Here is a 25,755-nt window from a genome sequence, read left to right as displayed (position 1 = left end):
CGTGCTGTTACCCCAACCCCAGCCTGGCTGTTGGGCTGCAATCTTCTCAGTTCCTCCCGAGGCCCAGACAGATGAGTTATGGGGGTGATCATGTCCCTTGGAGTTAGTCTACTAAGTGGCAAAGTCAGAGGTGCATGTCCCCCCTCAGTGCACCACAGAGCTCCATGGGGCAGGCTCCACTGATGCCAGAGGCCGTTCATTGATGCCAGAGGCTGCTTTTGATCTATCTGCCCGTTGGCCCATCAACCGGGTGAACCGTAAGAGAAGCGTGGCCTCCCATCCAAGCAACAAAACACAGTCCAGCTCTCACTCTGAGCAAGCACCCACGATGGCAGATGCCCATCTGCTCTGGCCAGAGTTTAAGTCATTAAAGTTCTAGGTGACTATTCGGGTCAGGAACTCAGAATCCTTGGGATGAGTACCTGGGGGAAGGCGAAAGAAGCAAGGTAAGATTCAACTTGGCCGCGTGCTTGCTGGGTATGTACGTGTGTATGTGTGCATGTCACCTGTGTACGCCTGCGTTTGCGTGCACGAGCTCATGTGGGCCTGTTGGTGTACACCAGTGCATGTGTTTGTGTGCCTGTGCGCTGAAGGAGCAGTCTCTGCTCGGGTTGTCAGAGAAGCCGCAACGGTCCCGAGGGCAGACTTGCTGCTATTCCGCCACTAACCAGCAGATGGCGAGAGTGCAGCGGGAAAGTCAAGGCTCCAGGCTCTGTGCGGGAGAGGAAAGGGGAGACCCAGAAAAAAAGCACCCTGGGCTGAAGCGGCTGGATGGCAGGGTGGCTCATACTGCAGGCAGTTCTTCACAGTTCTGAGGCAGCTGTCCAGGGACAGCGCTCCTGGCTTGCTGCCTTTCCTGGGTTATGGTCAAGGCCAGTTTCTACAACCCCTCCCCCCTTAACCTTTGTGATTTCCCAAAGATCCTCTAAGTGTATACGCTTCTCTCAAGGGCTGGGACCTGCATCTAAGAAAGGCTGACACAGCTCAGCCATAGCCCAGGCACTAGAGAGCCAAGAGCTGGATGGGGACAGCCCTGCCTTGGTGCTACCCTCCATTGTGACCGTGGGACTCACTGCTCCTCTTGTTGCTATTTTCTCACCCAAAGGGAGTTGTGTTTTACCACTTGGCTGACCCAGTGGTCAAAGTGTCCAGAGCAGCACTCTGGGTATTTCCCCATGTCCCCCAACCATGGCTCTAACTTCCCTTCCCAAAGCCTCATGCAGAAATTTCACTCCCTTGTGAGTGCTGACTGTGGGACCATTAAGAAGTGATTAGAGCTTAAGTTCTTTAACTCCGGGGATGCATTATGGTCCATCATCTCTAGTTATGGGTGCTGCTGTTTGGAGGTCCTTGCTAAATGTCCATGTCCATGTCAAGCTTTGGGACTTCTGGTTCCAGCATGTGAGTGGAAGGAACTTCTAGACCTGTCCTCCAGGCTGTTCTGTGTTTTTGCTAAGTGCCTACAAGATGGGATTTAACAGCACCACCATCACCAGACCAGGAGATCCGAGGCCTGGTCAGAGGAGTTAAGTGCCAGCACAAGCCAACACAGTAGGAATCAGCTGCAAGACCCCATCCAGTGGCATAAGCAGCAGGGCAGAATCCTGCCCAGACAGAAGAAAGGAGATGTGGGGGCACAGGAGATACAGCCTCACCAGAACAGTGGTGTCCCTTCATAAAGCTGGAGGGAGGTGGGTTTGATGCACAGCCCTAGCAGGAAACAACGTCTCTGGAGCTGAGGCCTGGAAGCTGACCCGGGGGCGGGGGCGTAGGATGCCCTGCCGCAGAAATGGAGTTCTAAGCATACTGAGATGTTGATTTTTCCACCTTTGCTGGCTGACCGTAGGGCTTGCAGAGGCCTGTGCACAGAGCAGGCTCACCCCTCTCCCAGAACCGTGAGAGAGATGCCTAAATCTAATCAGTTAATCTAGACTCCTAGAAACAAGATTAAATTTTCAAATAAAGGCAAGCTCTGACAGCTAAGGAATAAATCTTTTATTTAAAAAAGAGACAAAGCCATTCAAATGCAATCAGCAGTGACAGATGCAGGCAGAGGGCTGACTCTGATAGAACAGGCACACAGGATTGGCTCCCCCTAGGTGACATATCACAGAGGGCGACCTGAAGGACAGTCTGTGAGTGTTAGCAAACAGTGGGGCCTGTGCATCTGTTTCCCTGTTGCTCGTTGGCCTGAGGTGCTGAGAGTGACAGTGTCCTCAGGAAGATGCTGCTGTAGATGGGAAGGAATCGTCCCATGCCACCTATCTGAGCTGCCACAAGAGGGCAGGGATGAAGGGGACAGCATCTTCTGGAGGCTTCCTGACCACCAGAAAAGCCCTGTGGGATAGGTAGGTGGCTGTGAGGGCAGAAGGAGGAGAAGCCTAGAGCAACCTTTGTCTCAGCCACTGTGTGGACATGTTCACTTCCCAGATACTGCCCATCCCCCACCTGGTCTTGGTTCATCCTCTCCAGCAGGAGAAAGCTCAGAAGGAGCAAGTGCCTGCTCAAGGCTGCACAGCTACTGGATGGCAGAGCAGAGACTCAGGCCAAGGCAAGCAAGCTCCAGTACCCCTGTGTCTGGCACTTCTCAGTTCCCAGACACCCTAAGATGGCACCAGCTTTGCGAAAAACACTGACACCTCATTTGTTCTAATTCAGGCAAAGAGGATGCTTTCTGCTAAAATCCTCAATACCACCTCCTCTGGGAACTCTTAAGATGCCTGCTACCTGACCTCTTCACAGCAGCACAAACCCAGCTGCCACCATTTGCATATATTCTCCAAGGACACAGTGCCCAGGAGGACAATTCATAAATCCAAGTCTTGGAAAATAGTTCATAGGATGCTACAAACAAAACAGGGCTTGGTTAAATAAAGCTAAGGAGCACTGCTGACTCTAGTCTTCTGCTTTCTAGAAGAGTGGTTCTCAACCTGTGGGTAGCTGCTACTTTGAGGGTTGGAAGACCCTTTCACAGGGGCGACCTCAGACCATCAGAAAACACAGAAATTTACACTTTAATAACAGTAGCAAACTTACAGTTACGAAGTAGCAATGAAAATAGTCATGGTTAGGGGTCACTGCAACAGGACAAACAGGAAAACTGAGGAGTAGAATGGGGGAGTGGGAATGTGGGGGACTAGGAGGAGTAGTGGGAGGGGAAACCAGTCAGGACATATTGTATGTTAACAAAGAAAGTGGCAATGTTAGAAAGGCCAAGAGCCACTATTTCAGAGTCACAAAACACATCAGAATATTAAAGGCTTGGAGAAGTCCTGAGGGAGGGAAAACCCTTACTGTTTAGTCCAGCAAGTACATAGACATCAAGTTTTTCTCAGGATATAATACCACATCAGGGTATTATGGTTCGATGTGGTGTGTCCCCACAAGGGTTGACATGTTTGAAAACTGGTCTCCAATATGGTGATCTTAAGAGGTGATGTGTCCTACAGAGGTGGGACCTAGAAAGTCATTGGGTCACCGATCTCAGAAGGAACTCCAGTGGTCCTGGTGGTATTGAGTTTTGGTGAGAGGAAGTTGTTTTAAGAATGAGTTTAGTCATTCCCAGCCTGACTCCCTGCCTTGCTGCATGCATGCTTTTCCCACAGCACGCTTGTGTCATGATGCCATCTGCATAGGTGGTGAAGCCAGGGGTCTTTGCCAGAGCTGGCACTTTGCTGGGGGGACTTCCGGCCTATAGAATTGTGAACTGGATCTCTTTTCTTTACAAGGTAGCCTGCCTCAGACAGCTCCTTAAAGGGATGAAAACTGACTGCTGTACTGTGTAACAAGCAGCCCCTTTGAGAAATGTTGGCCCAAAGCTCCCTGCTTCTTCAGAAAGCAAACTGGTGCATGGAATTCTATCATAAAACCCTTGAAGCAGTTATCTGCATGTTGGCAAAACTGTACGTGGTGCTGCTTCCCTACTCATGAATGAGCCTCCTTGGGAAATTTGCTGAAGGCCTTCACACTCACATATATGATGGTCATGCACACAGAATACTGAACTGATTTCCTGGCTCATGGTTCTTAAAGTGGGTCAGGCTTTAAGTTATCTGCTAAGGTGTCTGATGTGTTTGGAGGCATGCTCTAACCTTGCAGGATTGGGTAAAAATGTTTGGGGAAAGGCTGCAAAGGGGCCAAACACACTCCTTGTCTTCAATCTGGAACCTTGTGGGTTGTGCTGTCCCATGGTCAGTGCATGGGTGAAGCAGAGCTGGAGAGCAATGAGAGGCTGGGCTGGGAGAGGCTCTTCTGCTTCCACAGCCCTGCAGCCAGCTTCCAGTCTTCCATCACTGCACTCTTCCTGCAGCCAGCCTGAAGAATGCCGATGGAGGTGTCAGTAGACTCTTGCCTGGTACCAGTCTTCCCCTTCAGGGTACAGCAGTATGCTGGAGTTGCCTACATCTGCTTTAGCTTATACATATCACACAGGACAAGCCCCTCCCACATCCAGGGTTGCCATGGCCGAGGCCTGGACTAGTAGAGGGCATCGTTTTTTTCAGTCATGTGGAATATGGGACCTAGCTACGACACTTGGTATCAGAAGGACTTTTATGGAGAGGAAAAAATCTCCTTGGACCACTGATAAAAAGATGTGACAGAAGCTGCTGGCAGCTATACTGAGTTGTGTGGGGAGCCTGTCTGGGAGAGAGCCTCCATGAAGACATGAGTGATAGACAGCCCAGGTGTCCCTGGGAAGCTGCTGAAGTCTGCATCCTGCTGTAATCCAGCCTTATAAACAGGAGCTAGTGCCTTTTGATCTTGCTTGACATCAGTGAGCCCTTTCTGTCCTTGTAGTGGAAGGAACCCTAATTTCCCTGTAAAAAATATTTCAGGGGTGAGGGCTGGACAGAGACAACTCAATGGTCAAGATCACTGGATTTTCTTTTAGAGGACTTGGGTGAGAGTCACAACACCCACATGGTGGCTCACAATCACCTCTAACAAATTGCAGGGAATCTAGTACCCTCTACTGACCTCTACAGGCGCCAGGCATGTGCACTGTGCACAGGCAATTATGGAGGTGAGATGCCCATATACATAAATAACAATTTTTAAAAATCCTTAGGCTTGGGCCAGATGGCTGAATTAGAAACCCCAGCAATGTGAAGACAGCTCTCTCTCTCTCTCTCTCTGTGTGTGTGTGTGTGTGTGTGTGTGTATGTATGTATGTATGTAGGTATGTATGTATATAGTCACCCACTCACCTATCTACCTATCTAATCTGTCATCTATCATCTATTCTCATATCTACATATGTTGAGGACTGGGTTCTGAACAGAGGCATCTGAACAGAGGTAACATGTGCCTCTCCAGGCTTAGCTCAGGAAAATCTCTGAGGGTTTGCTCATGAGTTTCCTCCTCTATAGTGATATGACAAACAGTAACTATAGATGCCAAGTCAGAAATGTGGCTAACCACATGAGAAAAAACCCACCCATCCACTAAGCCCCAAACCCCAGGGCTTTGCCTATTATTGATGTTTCCAAGAGTGGGCTTTGATGGACTTTAGGTAACTTTTTCTTTTGTCTATCCGTTCATATCCTACACAAACTCTGGATAGCTGTCTGGGAATGACACTGCATGTCCTCTGGATGGGAGGACAGAAGATATTCTAAAGGGCACAGGGTGATTAAGGCAGAATAAGTTATGGCAGTGTATCTGCCCTCAGTCCGTCCCCCTTCTCCTCCCCCTTCTCCTCCCACTCCCACTCTTTGCCTCTCTGGCTCACACAGAAGAGAACAGGCACCTGCTCTGTCCGTGGTGCTGAACCCCTCCCTGTAGTCCCTACATTATGCATTCAGCCTATGCATTATGTTTTCTTGGTTAATCTTTTAACCCCTTCAACCAATAATTTTTTTTCATAAAAGAAGAATACCTTTCTCACTGGACTGCTGAAACCGAGGTGCTTTCTTGTGACTGAGGTGTTCTTGTAAGCCCTCTCCTCCCTCCTCTTCACCTTCCACTATCAGATGAGAAGCTGACAATTTCATATTCAGATAGACTGACTTTAGGGGCCAGATTCTCAGTCGTGGTGGTTTGAGTGAATTAAAAAAAAAAAAGCAGACTCTAAGAGAGATTGTCCCTTATAAATCTAGCTGTGACAGGCAACAGAAGGCTACAGGATGTTTTAAAAGTCAGAGCAACTTGTGGCTTGACAGAGTGTGACTTTGTCCCGTGTTTCTCCTGCACAGGGGTTGGTAGTTCCCAGCTCTGTAGGATAAAGGGTTAGCCTTCTTGCCACCCACTGGTCCTCATTTTTAAACATTATGTTAACTAGATACACTGTAGTAATTAAGGAACAACAAATTCAGATCCTCTGGTTTAATTAATAAAATACATTCAGAAGTGATTGTGCAATAAAGACAGTATTAAGCCTCCCAGTTTGCTGGGGAAGCCTATGCTTTTGTTAGTCTGTGTGGTCCCACTGCTCTCTAATGTGTGGGTTTTTTGACTTTTTGCCAAATAATTACAGACTCAGATGTTATTCTTGTGAACTCTGCAACAGGAACTGTTTCTGGTTTTTGTTTGTTTGTTTTTTGGAGGGGGGAGGTTGCTATTTTGCTGGCTTCAAGCTTACATTCCTCCTTTAAGCTCTTCAAGATGTGTGCCACCCAGCTCAGGAGCCTTTTTTTGAATGGATCTTGGGAGCTTACCCACCCTGATTCAGTTCTGGAGTTCTGATATGCTGAAAGGGGGAAAGCATAAAGACCTTGCCTAGGGCTTGGCTCAGTCCACACCCAGGAAATGGAACTCATAATTGCATTGCCTTTGCTGTGGATGGGGACCTGGAGCAATAAGAGTCACTGTGTGTGTGAGGGTGTGTCTGTGTCTGCACATGCTTGTGAAACTGGAAGCTTGGCTTTTTACTGAGAAAAAAAGTGCCAAGGAAAGCAGTCCATTGTCATACTTTCTGCTCATATGCTCACGAGTTATTGTTTAAATCAGGTGTTTGATGGGGAGAAAGCTGGAGGCAGGCAGTTAATGGGCTAGTCTTGATGACACTGACTTCTTACCATGATGGCTGCTTGGATGTTACCTCCCAGAGGTTTCATTTAGGTCCACAGAAATCAGAACCCTCTTCTGCTCCAGATTGCTGTCGTTGGGTGGTGCTTGTCTTGCCCAAGATCCTCGGCCAGTATACTTCTTGCCTGATCTGGGGGTTAGTGGCAGTTAAGTCTGCATCCTTGCTGTGGTTGAGCCATTGTGCCAGGTTGCTAGGCTACTTCTAGAAAAGTCTGTGGATTTGGAAGATGACCACAGACAGTTCAACAGCTCCAGATGACTGTGCTGGTATAGTGAGGGCCCAGACACTTCCTGATGGCATTCAGTCCACTCATCCCACCAGCAAGACAGAATACTGTCACCATGGGGAGAGGAGGCAGGAGATGAGGGGTCAAAGGAATGTAAAGAGTGTGATGTCCACGGGCACCAGAAGAGGTCTGCACCCCACAATCAGGATCTCTACCCATGTCTCAGACCAGGGAAAATGTGATTAGCGTTGCCTCATTTCACCAAGGAATTGTTACAGAACACACAACTCAGGTAAAGAGATAGATGAAGAAGTCAGGGCAAAAATGCATTAAGATCAGGGAGATAAAATGAGGTCAGAGTGTCACTGACTAACCTCACAGAGAGTAAAGGATTAGGTTAGTGCTGAAGCCTTCCCACCACAAAGCCCTGGCAGTCATCTGTAGTGGAACTGAGCCTTCCAGCAGCCAAAGCTTAGGTAAAAAGCCACTCAGAGTGGCTCTGGCACTCTGAGGCATGTGGCAAGTCTTCCAAGAAAGGACAGGCAGAGAGTACTCTTGCAGGTATGGATGACCTGCAGGTATGGAGAAAGAATCCCTAACTGGGTCTAGTGGGCTTCCTGGAGGGGGCAACACTCCAAAGGGTCCAGGGAAGAGACCACTGCAGACAGCATTTGCTTTGTTTTTCTGAGACAGGTTTTACTCTATAGCCCAGGCTGAAGTGGGGCTCATTATGTAGCTCAGGCTGGCCTAGAACTCACAGCAATTCTCCTGCCACAGCCCTCCCTCTCCCAGAGCTGGAATTTCCATGAGAGCTACATGCATATATGGAGACAAGGTTTTACACAGAACAACTGGTCTCTGTGGGGCTTTGCAGAGAAGCCTATGTGTGGTGGGGGAGAAGGCCTCATGTATGATATCTGAGAAGTGGCCACATCAATATGAGACATGCTTGGAATAATTATCTACTGCTGTCTAACAGTGCAGCTGAAACCAGTGTCTTGAGAGACAGCATGATGGACACCCCAGCCTCCGCCTGAGGCAAGTGTGTTTTTCACTCAGGCTGCCTTGAGAGCCTACAGGTGCCATGTTACTTGGGCCACTGTCGTTCTGAGAGTGGGTGGGGCAGGGGGATCCCCTTCATCACGGTTCACTCACAAAGCTGACATGTCAGTTCTGGCTGTCCATGGTCAGGAGCCCTGAGGTTGTCAGCCTGTGGAATTTGTCCCAACTTGGCTGCCATGTCCTCGTGCTAGCTGCTTCTCTTGTGAGCCATCAGACAGAAAAGAAGTCACAGGCTCTTTATGACCAATTCTTGGCAATCACCCCCGACCATCTGTACCCAGGTCAGTTCTCCATGTGGGGAGGAGGTCTGTGGAGGATCACCCAGGGGAAAGTACAGCAGTGGCAGTCATTTTAGTAAATATGAGCTAGAAGGAGCTGGTGTACATGGGATGCAGTGCTGGGTGAGGCTGCCTCTAGCTCACCATTGCTGATGAAGACCTGGCTCTGAGGAGTTGTGTGAGTGGTCCAAGACCACGCAGCAAACTAGGGCTGGAATGCAAGAGTCCAGGACACATTCTCTTGACTGCATCTCCAGGCACTTAACTCCACTTGTCCCCTCTGCTCAGGAAACCAAGCCAGAGAGCCTAGGAGTGGGCTGAAGAGGCCCTGTCCTGTGTGTTTCCTGCCCAGTTCCAGGTCTGCAGGCCAGGTGTGGAGGTTTACCCTCATCTTGAGGAGGTTTGAGGACTCTGCCTCTCCCTGATTTATGATCTAAGTGGGTGTGGTGGTTTGAATGAAAATGGGCCCAGAGGAAGTGACACAATTAGGAAGTGTGGCCTTGGAGGAAGTGTGTTGCTGGGGGTGGGCTTTCAGTGCTCTCTGGATGTAGTGCTCTTTGGATGCAGAACTCTCAGCTACTTCTCCAGTTCTATGTCTGCCTTCATGCTGCCAGTGGACTAAACCTCTGAACTGTAAGCCAGCTCCAATGAAATGTTTTCCTAGGAACTGCTGTGGTCACAGTGTCTCCCTAGGACAGTGGGTGAAGGGCATATCAACTTTCTCAGTTCCTTCTGTACCTTCACCCTTACTGATGGCATCAAGAAGCATGCTTCTTTTGTGCACACATGGAAGCAGCTGGGCCAGGACTGATTGTCTGTGGTAAAGCTGGGGCCTCACCCACCCTACAGCCAGCTGGCTGCCACAGTTCCAATGTCTCTTGCGAGAACAGAATGGATGGAGCCATGCATTAGCCAGCTGCTAGGAGGAAGTGTTTTAGGTTGTTAAGCTACAAAGTGAAGTGGTTTGTTTCAGGATTCTGGGGCTCCCAGCTGAGATGGAGTCGTCTTGTGGGTCTGGGCCTATGGCTGTGTAGTGGGTGGAGCAAAACTGTCCATCTCAAGGTAAAGAACAAAGATGAAGAAGGTGGAGAGACGAGGATTACACAGTCCCCTCTTCAGGAGCAGGCCTGCAGTGACCCAAGGACCTCCCACAAGGCCTCACCTTTAAATGGTTAAATACTTTCCAGCAGCACCATCTTCAGGACCATGCCTTTAGCATGTGCTCCTGTGGGGGACACCCAAGAACTAAACTACACTGGACACATGGGTCCAGACTGGCCAAAAAATTTAAATCTGTTTGACACAGCAGCTTCCTCACCATTCTCAGTCATACCTCTGCTGCTGGTCCCACTGACTCCCAGTAGCTCCGCTGTGCTCACTTACTCCACAGTATCCACCCAGAGCCAAATGTTCCCCTTCATGCCTTTTCTCATTGTGCTTTATGGGCCTCTTTACTACGCCTTTTGCTTTCATGCTGGTGCTATATTTATTTGCAGGGTTTATAAAAACAATTACAGAAGGGAATGGTGGCATATCTCTGTACAACTGTGAATTTGAGGCTAGTCTTAGCTACATAGTAAGACTCTGTCTCTCATTAATTAGCCAATCAAAACCAAATGAGGTGCCAGTGCTCCTCTCTTGAGCAACTTTCTTGCTGCTGGAGGTGTGCATTTGATGGCCTGTTGAGGTGGGAATGGTAACAACCCTCATGGGAGACATGGTGGCAGTATGAACAGTCTTAGGATGGAACTTGGCAGACAGGGCATGGAGTGACATCCTTTCCCTATTGCTCACTGAGCTCCGCTGAGCCTGTATTCTGGTCCTGTGACCAGCTGTTGCCTCCTCAGGCCTATGCATCCCTAATCCTTTTGCTGGAGCTACTTTTTTCTGCCTGTTGGCAGGCGGCTCCTCCCTGCTCTTGGGTCCTGCCTATCCCTACCTTGCCCTACACTCATTGCTGTAATACCTATTTCCTAGTGGCCCTTAGCAATTTCAGAAGTAATCCTTTGAAAAGTTTGTCCCACTGTATGTGTGACCTTTGCCCTCTAGGACAAATCTCTCTACAAGCTAGAGTCTGTTCATCTTGGCTATTCTTGCTTCTTATGTCATGGGCCATACACGGATGCTCACAATACCTATCTTTCCTAGGTGGGGAGTCTTTGCCCTGCACCTAGTGTCTTGTCTTAGCACGGAGTGTATCATGTATGGGCTAAGTTAAAGGGATCCCTGTCTGGCATATTGCTTGCCTTTCAGAGGACAGCCTGTGTGTTTCTGTCTCTCTAGCACCTTGAAGACCTTTGGTTTCATCCTTGGGTGTGTGGGGTGGGGTGCTGTGGAAGCCAGCATTGGAGCTGGCATTCTCGGTCTGGGTCTGGATGGTGAGAGTGCAGAGGTCAACCTCACACAGTAGACGTGTTGATGGAAACCAGAAAGACCTGCTTCCCATGCCAGGTGTCAGAGGAGCGGCACAATATCATTCTGACACTTGAAAATTGCAAATTTGAAAGGTTCCTTCTCACCTGCCAGTTCTGCAAGCCTACCTTGCATAGACAGATTCCAGACTTTGCCCCAAGGCTATATTTCCCAGGGTCCCAGAATTAGCCAACAGGGGGTCCTCTGACCCCATCATGGCAAAGCCCCCCAGGTGTCTCAGGCTTGGAGTTTGTATCTAATCAGGACATTGCCAGTTATAAGTGGCTTTGTTACCTGAAAAATGCTGGGCTTGGTTATGTCAGCAATAACCAGGATGCTGTCCTTTCTTATCTACTCTGTCTAGAGACTCTCCATGTGGTGGGGATGGGTAAGAGGACCCATGAACCTTAGACTCATTCTCTAATTTACTCAGGAACATTCAACATACTTCATCCCAGTCACTCATTTTTCCTCAAGTCAGGCGCATCCCTGCCTCAGGATGCTGGCACTGGCTCCTACAAGTGCCTGGAAATACCTTCCTTCCTCTCTATAGCTGCTGCTTTGCTCCCTGACCTCTCACAGGGTTTGGCTCACATTTACTTTCTCTGTTCAAAATGGCAATTTTCAGCTTTTTATATTGCTTGCTTTCTTCTAGTGTAGTTACTACTCACTCTAGCTAGTAGTTATTCATTATTGCTATTTCTTGAGAACCTGCTTGAATTCCTATTTGGTTCACTGGAAAATCCCAGAGTCCTATTGCATAGTCACAGATGAGTTTGTGGGACAAATGAGTGAAGCAGATAGGTAAATTAATCCAGTATTCTGACATTGGGCATGTAGCAGTGAGTGAAGCTAAAGACCTCTGAGTGTCTGTATTTCCCTTTTTGGCAGGAGGGAAGTGAGTCATTCCATAAAACTAAAAGAAATTCCAACATTTGCTGGATCACCAAGCCAGTGCACAAACACAGAGATGTGTGAGCTGACAGCTGCCTTGGACAGGGCCACAAGGGCCACAGTTCTACCACATTATGGGTGGCTCTCATTGTAGTCTAGGGAAGGCACAGTACTCTCCAGCTCCACTGTTAGTCACTAATACAGGTAATGCCTGTAAAGTCCATACCCAATAAGCAATTGAGAACAGACTGAAGAAAAAGATTTGAAGGAGGTACTATCTCAGCTTCAAGTGGCAATACCTGCTCCATGGGCAAGCACGGAAGATGCTCAGTCCAGGGACGGTCCACACTTCTGCTCTTTCGTCTTGGAAACAGAAGACTAGCACATCGCTAAGGATGGCCAGTGAAGCCTCTCCCAGGTTTGTAGGCTGCATTTGCTTTTATTTTCATTCCCTCTCAACTGGGGTGTGGGAGTGAGTGGGCAGCTCCCTGACAACCCACCATTCCCCTGACAGTTCCCCCTCATGTGACTTAAATAAAGAAAAATGCAGACTGACCAGGAGCTGCTGGAGCTTGGAAACCTCTCTTGAAACCAGCTGGTGTGTGGAGAAGCAGATCCTAGACCAACAGCAGGAGCTGACTGGTGCACTCTGACATTATTGTCTTTTATTGATGAAAGTGTTCTATCAAAATGCGTCTCGGGTAGAATATCCATCTTCATATTGACTTAAAATACAAGATAATACAGGGTGGGGGTCCCATTTATGTGCTATGGACCTCTGCATGCAGCTGTAGATAAATAATCAATATTTTATCATCAAATTATGAGCTGGGCTTCAAGTCTTGCAAGAAGAATCTGGAGATGCATAGGGAAGCACAATAATGCTCTTTGATATGCAAAATGTCCTTTTGCATTTCAATAGAGGCAAGCTCAGCTTGGCCAGCCTGAGCAGGCAGCAGCCCCTCTGGTCCTAAGCATAGGCTGCCTAGGTTTTGCTGTCTGCTGGATGATGTGCTGGCTAGTGTTTGTGTCATCTTGACACAGCTAGAGTCAGTTGGGAAGAGACCCTCAACTGAGAAAATTCCTCCCCACCAAAAAAAAAAAAAAAAAGAAAAAAGAAAAAAAAGGGCATTTTCTGGTCTGATAATTGATGTGGGAGAGCCCAGCCCACCGTGGGTAGTGCCACCCCTGGGAAAGTGGTGTAAGAAAACAGGATGGGCAAGCCATAAGAAACAAGCCAGGAGGTGGTGTTCCTCTATGGCTTCTACTCTAGGTTACTGCCCTGTAATGTGAAATGAACACTTGTCTACCCAGGTGTTTTGGTCATGGTGTTTCACCACGGCAGTAGAAATGCTAAGAGAGTCAATTACAGTTAATAGACACACACAGTGCTGGTAGCCCAGCCAGGTCCTTGTTAATTCCTGCCATCGCTTCAGCACATACTTCTGCTACTGATTAGTGTCTGATCGTGAGCTGCTCTGAGGAAGGCCCAGGTATCTGTGTCCCCTAGAATACCCTTAAGCCAGAGAATTGTGTGTGTTATGGGGGAGGGAGGGAAGAGAACTGCCCAGCTCCACTGCTTTGCCCCTTCACCCACCTCTGTCCTATTTCTATCTACTCCCTTATTTTTGTCTTCTGTATCATTCCCCTCATTTGACACATGAAGCCTCATTGCCAGGTCTGCTACTGGGACACTGACACAATACTCATTTCATAAATATGGTACACCCACTGCACAACAGGCACTGAGGGGAGAGATGGGGATGTGTCCAGTTGCGTTTAATGGGCTATGAAAAATCTCTCATGTCACATGGGTAGAAAGTTAGGGAGCTCCAGGGCTGTGTGCACTAGCCCACAGATGGGGGCCCCAAGGGATGCAGCTCTTTCTCTGTTCACAAGAATACGGGGTAGCTTTGCCTGTGGACTACAACACTATAGACATCGCATGTAGGTGACACAACACACAAAGAAGAGAGTAGCCTTTCTTGTGGCTTTCTCTTTAAACCTGGGATACCGTTTCTAGAATGCCTTGACTTCCTAGCAGTTACCTTTACCTCATTGGCTTGAGAAAGTTCCACATTTTCTCTTGAGCCACCTTGGGGAGGACTGGAAGGATCCTTTGGTCTGTGAAGCCTATCTGGGATCTATGGATAGGGGTGACTATCTTATAGGTCCAGAGGTTGCCACTGGCACTCTGCTAGGAAGAGAGATGGTGGTTGTAGCTGATGGGGTGCTTTGTCCCTGAACGTCTGTTTTCTGCCTCATCCACTCCCTCTTTCTGCACTCCTCTATGGCTCATCCCCTGTCTATCAGTTGATGTGGTCGGCTTCTTTTGCAGTAACAGGAGGGCAGCACTTTGTCTGTTCCACTCACTGTGGTTGCCATGGGGACATTCATGCTCAATAGACTTGATGAATGAGTAGACGGGTGAAGGTGATGAATGAATGCATGCATGAATCTGTGTAGTGTGGCATAGATGCAGAAAAGGCTGGGGTGGGCTGGTCATCCTCTCAGTGTGAGGGCAGCAGGGATGAGGGTCCTTTCTTGTCCAAGGAACCCAAAGATGGTGAAGGCAGCAGCTTGGGCCAAAAAACCTCAGCTCTTAACCCAGAAACTTACGGGTTTTTTTCCTATTAGCTGGTTCTTATCATTTTCTTTGGATCCAGTCACTGGACAGTCTTTTGAGCACTAACTATGTGAAGACCCTGGGGCTGCATGTAGTCAAAGGACAGGTGTCAGAGAAACACGAGGAGCTAACTCTAGGCACAGAAGCTGCACTCTAAGCCGTTCTCAGGGTGTATAGGTCTAAACTGTGTAGAAAGAGAGTACAAGTGAGGAATGGCCAGGACTGGAGTCCCATATGGGACCAGGTCAGGTGTTTTGCCACAGTGATGAAAAAGTACTACCAGGCTCAAGGGCAAGGATAAGAGCCAGTGATATCAGCCTCCACAGGTGTGGGGCTGCCAGCAGCCTAGGACAGGTAGAGAACCATCTCCTTTAACAGGGGATGGCAGACAGAGGTCAAAGCATACCCAGTCCTCCAGCATGCCCTACAGCTAAGTAGGAAGGTATCACATCATGGTCAGTTCCCTCCTTTGTTGCAGAGTCAAGACAGATTGATCTTGGAAACTTTGTCCTCTGAGATTAGAGGATTAGAGATTAGCTCCCTGTGACTTTCCAACATGACGACATAAGCATACAGTGCCAGGGCTACTGCAGCATCCTGCCTCCATGGTAGGCAGAAGGAGGTCAAGGGGCTGGGAGCAGACCCCCAAGAGCATCCTTGAGGCCATCTCCCATGTTGAGGCCCCTACGGTAGGCACTTTGCTGTCTCTGGTCGCTGACCACCACTACCCCCCCCCCCACGTAGTTAAGGACAAAGCAGTCCCCTTACTTCATTTCCTTAGTCATACCTTTTTCCTCACATTCTAGACTTCCACTCTGGTGGTAATGAGAAATAAAACCCACTGGAAACAAGGAAATGACATTAGGAAAGAGGATGACCTTGATAGGACAGTGGCCTCATGGAAGAAGGGCAAGGTGGAGGTCCTTATGGATCAGTTCCGGGAGTGCTGGAGAAGATGGAGGTGTGACATCACACACATGGTTTGGGGACAAACAGAAGGCTTCCTGGAACATTGCAGTGAAATCCAGACCACAGCATGTGATGCCCTGGAGCTCTCAAGCTTCCCTCCAGGTGCACACTTTGGCTTCGCAGCCGACTCAGGAGGGACCCGAAAGCCTAGTGTGTGCAGAAACGTGAAATCCACATCCCCCTGGCTACTTGGTTGGCTCTGTGCCATTTCTGCAGGGCTAGGAATCAAGAAGTCAGCAAAGGGAAGGGACGTTTGCCTGGGCATGTGTTCATCTTTGCTGATACTGGGATATGTGCCCCCATGATGACTTCCCTAGTTATCTGTTTCAGTCACTCACCTGGAAGATGCCAGCACTTCTCAGACCTGTTACACATGAGATTCATTCACCCCAGAGTTCATCCAAACACACACCTATGCTCAGCCCCATCCTCACCCACTTCCTAGGCAAGCATCTTAGGCACAGTCATGTTTCAAGCTCCTTCATGGCTCCAGCATACAGACATCTGTACGTGTAGAACTGTTTTTCATAGGGAGGAGCATGGCCTTGAGAGCTACCAACTGGCAGGTTCCCCGCCCCCCAGAAGCAACCTGCACTGAGATGCTCTGCTCTTCCTGTGACCCTAGCTTGACGGCTGTCTTCTTTCCCAACAAGGGGCTGCAATATCCACTTGGCATCGTTCCCATGGTCCTCCTGGCTTATCCTTATATTTGGTAAAATGCTGTGTTCTTTAATAATTAAGTCCGTGGTTTCTTTAAAACTATGCCTCTGCCATCTGTGTCATTCAAGAAGGCCAGGGGGATGAAGAGCTGGCCACCAGCATTGCCCCCTAAGTACCACAGGTGTCCTGTGAATTCCCAGGGTGGAAACACTGGCTGAGGGATCTCTTAGCACAAGCTAGTCTGCTTCTGTGAAGAGTGTACTGTACTGCAGACAGTACACATAAACACCACAGTTATCACTGTGCTGGACCATCACAGCGGCTGCAGCCATCCTCACCTTCAAAAGCATGGCCAACCGAAAAATGTACCTAACACCAGGTCTAAACTTTTTCAAGATGCAGACCATCGAGGGACAGAGTTTTCAACCCCTCTTACTGACATTAAGCTGTCCTGTACTTTTAAAATAGCTTCCCAATGCATCCTGATCCCTCCTCTTTGATGGTCACACCATGGACACACTTGCTTCCCTAATTAGGAAAGGCTATCAGATAATAAAAATTATCTGATTTAGTGACATTCAATACTTGGCTTATAAGTGAGTCATGATCACTCATTTGGCCCCATATAGAAAAAAATCATTGTTTAATGAATGCTATGTGCAATTTTAAAATCAGTTCTTTGGGGTGGGATCTAGGCAAGTACAACATTTATACAACCAGGCTTGGAGCATGAGAAACCCTGCTTTCCGTGTGTAGTTACACACCATGGAGAAATGTCACCATTGCCTGAGTCATGGCTTCCATCTTCTGCTGCTTTGTGGTTTTGTTTTTTCATGCAGCCATTGTTCTGAGGTCTCAACCTGGCTGCCTCTAAGCAGAGCACAGAAGCTGAACTACTTTGGACAGATGTGAAACCGCTGTCACAGAGATTCTACGCGAGCTGGCCTGAGAGGAGGCCTTGGTCCCAGTGATTCTAAGGTGTGGGTGGGTACAGAGGCAACTTCAGCGACTGCCTGCTCTTGCCAGCAGCTGAGCAGTATGGCCCTTCTATTTGGCATGTCTGGCACCTGCTATGGGGCCAGGCACAAGATGGACTTACAAGTCCACTGTGAGTTATATGAATGATATATCTGCAAAGTACTTGGAATCCTATACTATACTACCATACCACACCAGCTCCTTCTGCCAAAATGTCTAAGGAGTCATAGACTGTCAACCATATTGTTGCTGTGGTACCCAGATGCCATGCCTCACCTGGGTTGGGCTTATCTTGTAAAGACAGTGCCACAGCACTTTAATCAGAGTCAACATTTTGAAAAGGCATAGTATGGAGTTTAGAAATATTATGCCAATAGATTGTACTGTGTGAAGCAAAACAGCACAAATATTAATGATACCTGGTCACCATGGAGAATGCTGGTCAGAATAAATATCCATTTCTTCTATGTGGGTCTCTGGAAAACATTAAAATCACTCTCTATACACAAAAGCAGAGACCCAACAGGCCACACTTTCCATTCCAGCTTCTTGAGGCCCTCAATGGGGCAGGCACTGTGGAAGGCATGTGGACACAATACTGAACGTGAGCAAAACACACTGGAGTTCATGGCACTTAGAACACACTGAGAAGATGCTGGGAATTGGGTTAGCAGATAGTACATTTTTCAGGCTGTAACAGACACAGTGAGGAGAGCAAAGCAAAGCTATGTTGAGGACCTGGGCAAGGAGCCCTGGCAGCATGGTGAGGGCTCCCTGAGAAGGTGTCTGGGCACTGAGGACTGGGTTTCTGAGGATCACAGACAGCAGAGGTGCAGGTGCATGGGCAAGACGAGCCTGAAGGTGGGACAAACCAAAAGCTGGGAAAGGGTAGCGTGAAGGAGAAGCAGAAGCCAGTCTCATCGCCTCTGTACACTATGGTGGAGTGTGAAGGACATGATTACAGTGGTAAATGAAGCCACAGGTTTACTTAAACAGAACTGCTATGACAGAAGGGTCCACACAAGAGAAGTCATGAGGTGAGTTTTCTGATCTTGGGAAGTCATCCCATTGGGTTGAGTTCACCTAATCCCATAAATAGACAAACAAAATCAAACAAAATGTCATGTCAGTTTATGAAGGGGTTCCATCCCAGCAAACCGCAGGAAGTTATGAATAACTTAAGAACGCCTTGAGTACACTTAACCTACTGGCTCCTATCTTAACTCTGCAGAGAACTTCCCTTAGCCTAACGCTGGGCCAAGTTCTCCATCACAAAGCCTATTTTTAAGATAGTGTTGAGCATCTTATGGGCTTTGTTGAATGCTCTGAACAAACACACACCCTCGTGGTTATGTGGCTGGCTGTGCCGTGGGCTGCTGCTACCTCCCAGCATCATGAGGGAGGCTGGGCCATCCACCAGCCCAGGAAGAGACTAAACCTAAATTTACTTCCTACCACATGTTCCCCTTCCTTAACTCTGTAAAATATGAAATCCCAAGTAAAGTTATCCACATCAGGTATTATCTGCACAAAAATTCTCTTTCTTTCTTAATGATGGGAGGGGACTGGGGTGCTGGGCCCAAATGTTCTCATCCTTAGATCTTCATTTAACCTCCTTTCAGATACTTCCCCAAAGACACCTCCTAAGTCATCGCTTTATGCACCCCTAGCCTCTGCTGGATTTGTGGCCTTACACTATTGGGAATCACACTGTACTTTCATCTGTTCTGAACACACTGAAATGTCATCCTGAGGTCACAGACTGCATTTATATTGTTTTCTGCTGTGTTCATCACTGTCTAAGGCACATGTAATGTACTCATCCATTATTCGTTGAATAAAATTGGAATAAACATCACTTGGTTTTGTTACATTCTTCTGGACACCAATGACTGAATGGATCCCCAGTGTTCTTGGGCTCCTGTTCCCAGGCACATTCATGTCCTTTCTAATCTTTCTGGCTTAATCACTTTAAATGGGTTGACAAGCACAATTGACCAATTAATAGTGCTTCTGCTCTTGTTACATCATTTGTAATCCATGATGCTCTTTCTATTTGCAATGGCCTTTCAATTTTTCATGACTCAAAATGGAGGACATGCATAATGAATACAAATAGCAAATTGATTAAATGTAACGCATGCCCTGCTGCTTGCTGGGTTTATGTCTGTTATTAACGACAGAAATCCAACAAATTCTCATGAAAACACAGATAACATACAACCCTAAATGCAAGATTTTCGAGTACCAGGGCCCTAAATTTTCCTAATTACTGAGCAAGAGCAGACATAATTTCTCAGACAGCAACCTCTGTAAATAAGAACATTGCCATGGCTTCTTTGTCTGAGTTCCTGTGGCTAGGCATGAATGGCTATGCAGCCCACAGACTGTGTGTTTCAAAAAACAAAAACAGGCACTTTTGAGGAATTGCCTTATGAAGGATAAAGGCCACTACTTGTGTGGAATCAAATGTATTGTCTTCTACCAGGTTTGCATTTTTTTTTTCCAACGCTAATCTGCTCGGATACAGTCACATAGCTTCCTCTGGTGTCCTGGTGTCCTCCAAAGGTGATAAAGTGAAATGAGGAAGGAGATTACAGAAAGGACAGGGGCCTAGCTGGACGTGTAGTTTAGGTCTTACACTGCCAAGGGACAGGAAGATAGGCTAGAAGAGGCTGCAAGGAGTCCCCTTATTTTCTTAAAGTAATTTAATGTAAAACTTTAACCATTAGTGGGAAATGTTTTTTTCAGCCTGGAATACTGGCTGGCTTACTCAGGTTAGTGCTAGAAAACCACAAAGCTTTTGCCTGCTAGGTCTGTGACTAGAAGAGACGGCTTGGTATGGTGGCTCTCACTTGAAATCCCAGTGCTCAGGTGGCTTAGGGAAGGAGGACTTCCATGAGTTCAAGATTCACTTGAGCTATACAGGGAGCTCCAGACCAATGTGGACTACAGAGTGTGGCCCCCTCCCCGGCTCAAGAAACCAAACCAAACCAAACCAACCAAGTCCCCACCTCAGAAGACAGTGTAGGCAGGAGCAGTTTCGGGGCCTATCCACGCTCAGGAAGCATGAAGTTCGCAGTGTGCTGAGCTCCTGTCCTCTCCACCCTTCATACAAACTGGCTAGGCTGCATTGTGAGAGGACAGATCAGGGAGATCAGGTGGCTGTGATCCCATATCACTCCTCCAAAGGACTGTGTCCTAATCGGTATGCATTCACGTGAGCTTAGCTCCAAATGTTTGCCCGGGAGTTTGGCAAAATGTGTCTTCTCAACTTAGGGTCCACAGTGGTTTTGGCAAAATGAAATTTAGACTTTTGCTTTGGCAAGTGTACAAACTGTCTCAGACTAGAAGCCCTCAAAGAGAGACCTAGAACCAAGCACTTTGGAAGTAAGTGGAAGGGGCTAGGGAACTCGGGGAGAACAGACAGGGGCAGGAGGTGGCTAGGCAGTAAAGGGGTCTCATTACATCAGCCATGAAGTGAAGGATGATGCCGGATCACAGAGGGAACTCTGAGCAGCTTCAGACTGTGTGTCCCACAATGCGGTAGCCCCACAGTGAGGAGGCTGGGAATCGTACCCACATTCCTGGCAGTGGCTGGTTAGGGCTGTCTCCAGGAATGCGACTCATGGGATTCTAGCAACACTATGGACAAAGTAGGTTCCAGAAACCTGTATGGCAAAAATGCAGTGAATATGGGTGAGGTATTAAACAAAGATGGCTCCCGGAGTTGCCCAAGGATGTGGACTTCCTTCTGCACACATAAGTCCACCCCATCTCAAACCTGCGAAGCCTTCACTGTGTTCATCACAAATGTCTGACTGGTCTGTGTGTGGCATACTGAACATGCTACTGAATACAGTTTGAAGGGAGCTGAGACTACTGGGTGTTCCTCACTAAATTTCCACTCTTTGGAGATAGCAAGACAGATTTCTTGGGAAAATTTAGGAAATATGCATGCTCTCCTCCCCCACTGTCATATGTCTATGTGAGAGAATAAAGAATTCACAGCTAGATCTAAAAACAGAGCCAAATTAGGAAGAAAAATACATTTACAGACCACAGCATAAGAGAAAGCAACACACTGACAGAGACAGGAAGAAAGGAATGCGGATCTAATTTAGCATAATTAAAAAGACACCAAAAGTCTTGATGCCTTTACACATCTTCCCCAGGTGAAGCAGAGGCGCATCTATCTGAATAGCAGCACCCTAATGCTAGACGGCATCTGACTGTCAAATAGGCCACTTTCTATACTGGAACTCACCTTGTTAAAGCCAGAGAATTCCTCAGGGTTTCCATCTCTTTTGATATTCCAGTTGTAAAAATGTTTTCTTAATGCCTAAAATATAAAAATTCTACAAGTTGGCCTTTATTTGGTGTTTTCATAGGTGTGAACTCACTTAACAAGCCTGTGGGCATGTCTTGGTGTCCCAGTTTTCAGAAGAGGAAGCTGAAGCATAGAGGGGTTGAATGACCAGCCTGGTACCAACGAGAAGTAGAGCTGGGATTTGAGCCCAGGTGACCAGAATCCATCAGCTGTGTCCTGCATGGCTTGGTCCTAGAAATCTGGCTGTGAAGAAAGTACAGACGCACAGACACCGACTGGCTGGATCAGGGGGCAAGCTTTGCTGGAGCAGCACCAACTACAAAATAACCTGTACTCTCACTACACTCTTACATATAGAATACTGGGAGGGGCCAGCTAGTCTCAGTCGGACAGCCTCAGGCTGCAGTCACTGGGGAGGGGGACACTATTGTTGATGGTTTTTGCACACACTGCCAACATTTGAACTCAGACCAGAGAAAGGATTTCTCTGAGCCACACCCCAAGGAAGGCTTTGCCTGTTTCCATGGATCTGAGGCAATGGTTCCTTGGCATGGCTGTGCTCATGTCAACAACACACATTCACTCAGGGCTTCATCTGCTCTTTAAACTTCACTGAGCGCTTCCTTAGCTCTCCACGCCCATTTTTTTTTATTTCTGTATTAGCTTTCTCCCATGTGTCCTACTACCTGAATTGATAATCAAATGTTTTCTTAAGCATAAATCCTGTCACAATTGCTTGGATGTGTCTTCATTGTACGGTCCTGACTCGTACCAGGACAACGAAAGAACACTCTAAAACCAGAGCCTATTCAAATGGTAGGGACACTGACTTGCCCAGGCTGTCCTGGCAAGGCTGTCGCATTCTTAGCTCATACCCATCTTAATCCAGGGAAGGTCACTGTGGCATCCAGGAGATTGAGTTCCTTTGACTCTGGTCACTGGGCAAGCCAGCTCAGCTGCTGGACACCACATCATACAAATGGCACTGCCTCCTCCTCAGCTTTCACTGGCATTTACTAAATAAGAGAATGCATATGATGGTTGACGGGAGTACTGCTTAGAAAGCACCACACAATTGCTTACGTTCACATTTATTATAGTGTGATCTGGAGCCTAAAAAAGAACTGACATTTTACTGCAAGCAAGCTTATCAGCTCAAACTGGAGAAGCCTTCCATTCTCCTAACCATCTCTGCAGGAAGGACAAGAGAAGGAAACCTTAGGGCCCCACAGTGCTAAAAGTCCATGGATTACTTTTCCATGGTATTTCTATTACCACCTAAGTGTGGATGTGGCAGAGCACATATGCTAAATTTAAAGAATTTAAAAGAAACATTTTTTTCCCACTTATCGCAGCTAAGGACTTAAGAAAATAATGTCTGAAGAGCCAGCAAAACCCACCACTGCACACAGATAAAAGGCTAAATACTAGAGAAATGGTGAGCCTTGAGCACAGCAGCAGCTGTTGGGTTACATGGTAGGGCTCAGCCTAAGAGCATCACACCTGTGCCCATCACATCCTAGAGAGAACCAGCAACTCCAAGGAAAGCATCTGAGAACCCTGTTATCTCATCTTGTCTTGTTTTTCCCACGTGTTCAGTAATAGCAGCAGCTTTGGCAGTGTCAGGCCCCAATCAGTCAGGAAGATTTGTTTAGAAATTGTGACCGGTCACAATGTACCTTTATTTAATCTTCACTCTCACAACAAGTCATTTTTATTACTCAGGCTGCTGTTTGGTGGAGTGTGGCCAGCACAACTGAATCCACCTCTTCAGACACCCACAGTGCCATGGACCCCTGCAGAACACTGATGCTCTGGAGTGGGAGGTGTGCATCTCTGACACCCTTTTCTCGGTTGTCACATCTCCTGGTGTGGCCCAGGACTGGTCTGTATTGACAGTAAGTCTAGTGCTAATGAGGAGATTTGGATTTTAGACTCCTGTGCCTCATCCCCCTGTGAATCCGATACACCCTCAGCTAGAAACAGATACAAGATTAGGATGTGACACCGTGCACAAAAGTCTCCCACAGACAGCATTATCTAGCCCAAGATGGCTGTCGTACTTAGGGTTTCCATTGCTGTGGCAAAATACCACGACCAAAAGCTAATCCGGGAAGAAAGGGTCTATTTCAGCGCACATGTCCCAACTACAGTCCATCTTTCTCCCCATGGCTTGCTTAGCTTGCTTTCTTATATAACCACCTGCCCAGAGGTGGCACACAGTGAGCCGGGCCCTCCAACATCAATCATCAACTAATAAAATGCACCGAAGGTTTTCCCACAGGCCAATTTGTTGGGGTTACTATCTCAACTGAGGTTCTCTCTTCCCAGGTGACTCTAACTTGTGCCAAGTTGAAATAAAACTAGCCAGCACAATGACTAAATTAAAAAATAAGTCAACATAAATTTCAAAGGCCCACTAGCCATACCTTATATCTACAAAACACAGCCTTCCATGTGCTGCTGATTAAACCTTAATGACTGGACCCTGACATGTGAGCTGGTAACAGCCCAGGCAGATGCTAAATGGAAAACTTTCCAAACACTAATGTTAAAACAAATAGACTGAAAAATGGAAAAGGAATGGTAAATCACGAGTCTATCCCTAACAACTTGGGAATATTCTGTATGTCACAGAGGTTTGTGAAACTGAAATACTACAGAAAACATGGGTGGTCAACTAGAAAGGAATTCAACAAGGTTGGCAGCTGTATAAATGGTGTGACAGTATCCCAGGAAATATCTCGAGCATAAGATAACTGTTGTGGTGCAAGCTCCCTACCAGTTCCTTGGCAGTGGGAGAGCACTGGAGGAAGAATTTAAAGCTGAATTGAAGAAAACTGTAGATTTTGCCTAAAATCGCGATCCCAGTGCGGGGGCAGACATTTGCTGATCACGACCCGGTGAGATTGGCTGGGAGGCGGTGCCACTGCTGCACTGAGGACCAGAAGACAGCCAGGAAGGTTTCAGTTCCCTCATACCCAGCTGCCTTCCAAAACACAGCGGACTAACACTGACACTAACAATACAGTGACATATGTTTACACAAGGGCTTTTTCCTCTTTGGAAAGGGTAGACTGGATAAAATGCTGAAAGATGGAATAAACCTTATTTTTATTTTGTCTGATTGCTTTCTGAGCTCACACCAGCGCTTACAGCACTCAACACGGAACAGGATCATTTACAGCATTTCATCACAGCCAGTTTTATCATCTTAACAGCTCGAGGAGATGCCCTTATTACAGCACTTTATGGATAGGACAACTGAGGCCTGGTGAGCTTCAATTTCTTGTCCAAGACCACATGGCTAGCAGGAGCAGGGCTACACTCTGAGCAACCAGGCTCCATGGTGTCTGAACTCACTGTGTAATACTGCCTTCCTAAGCAAGGATTGGATGTACTTTCTTACTCTAATTTCTTAGCATCTGAATATTTGAAAGATTAGGTCAACAGATGATACGATTCTACATGCTTTGGGAAAGGAAAAATAGTGAAGAAACTCAAGCTTAAAATGCACCTATTGTCTTTATAATTATACATTGGACCTTAAGGGTCCTTTGGAGAATTAAATTGCACAAAAATGACATAAAAAGATAGATGGCTGGAGAGACTTTTTTTTCCTATCATTCCACTATAATTTTCACATTGGAATCAGATTAGAAAACATCTAGGACAAATCACCAAGAAGAAGTTCCACCAAATGACAAGCCTGATCCTAACAGAACGAGGCGTGACAACATTCTTGTGAAGCATTCCCTTCCACAGAGGCAGGGCAGGCGCTAATGTTAACAGCTTCCAAAGAGCTGCAGCCTGAAAGAAAGATGTCCTGCAGGGTAAACTGCCCTTCCCTGTAAATATTTCAAGAAACACACCTTCACCTATAGTCTTGATTACCAATAAAGCAGCACCGCTCACTCATTCACTCAGTGAACATCCCTGGGCTCTGATGCAGCACACCAGTGATCCCCAAACTAATGAGATGCACTTTCTACTCCCCAAGAAGTCCACTTAGAGAAAGAGTTTGGATAAATAATTACAGTTCTGAGCTAAGCATTAACAGTGCTTCCATAAGTAGTGGAGTCTTTTTTAAAAAAGGACAACAGTCTTCAGCACCTGCTTAAAATAATCACTGTGCAAAGCGAGGAAAGAAAGAAGGCTGCACAAGAAATGAATCAAGTGGACCCAAATCATCACAGTGAACAGCTCCAAACGTGCTGTAACTGCATTCTGCATGTTTGGAATGGTAACACACACACACACACACACACACACACACACACACACACACACACA

The 25,755-nt window shown here is 47.2% G+C and overlaps 1 long non-coding RNA gene across 1 annotated transcript in view; it reads right to left on the bottom strand.

Annotated features, from left to right (window-relative positions):
• LOC129687212 (uncharacterized) overlaps nucleotides 1-25,755 on the bottom strand; it is an 86,658-nt gene that overhangs the window by 18,984 nt on the left and 41,919 nt on the right. The window contains exon 2 of the long non-coding RNA XR_008721747.1: nucleotides 21,400-21,474. This is a non-coding gene — a long non-coding RNA (uncharacterized LOC129687212). The remainder of the gene's footprint in view (nucleotides 1-21,399; nucleotides 21,475-25,755) is intronic.

This window comes from Psammomys obesus, unplaced genomic scaffold (genome assembly GCF_907164565.1).
Source record: "Psammomys obesus unplaced genomic scaffold, mPsaObe1.curated_primary_1811, whole genome shotgun sequence".
Taxonomy (NCBI): Eukaryota; Metazoa; Chordata; class Mammalia; order Rodentia; family Muridae; genus Psammomys; species Psammomys obesus.
Note: the sequence above shows the minus strand (reverse complement) of the source record. Positions and strands in the feature narration are given on the sequence as shown.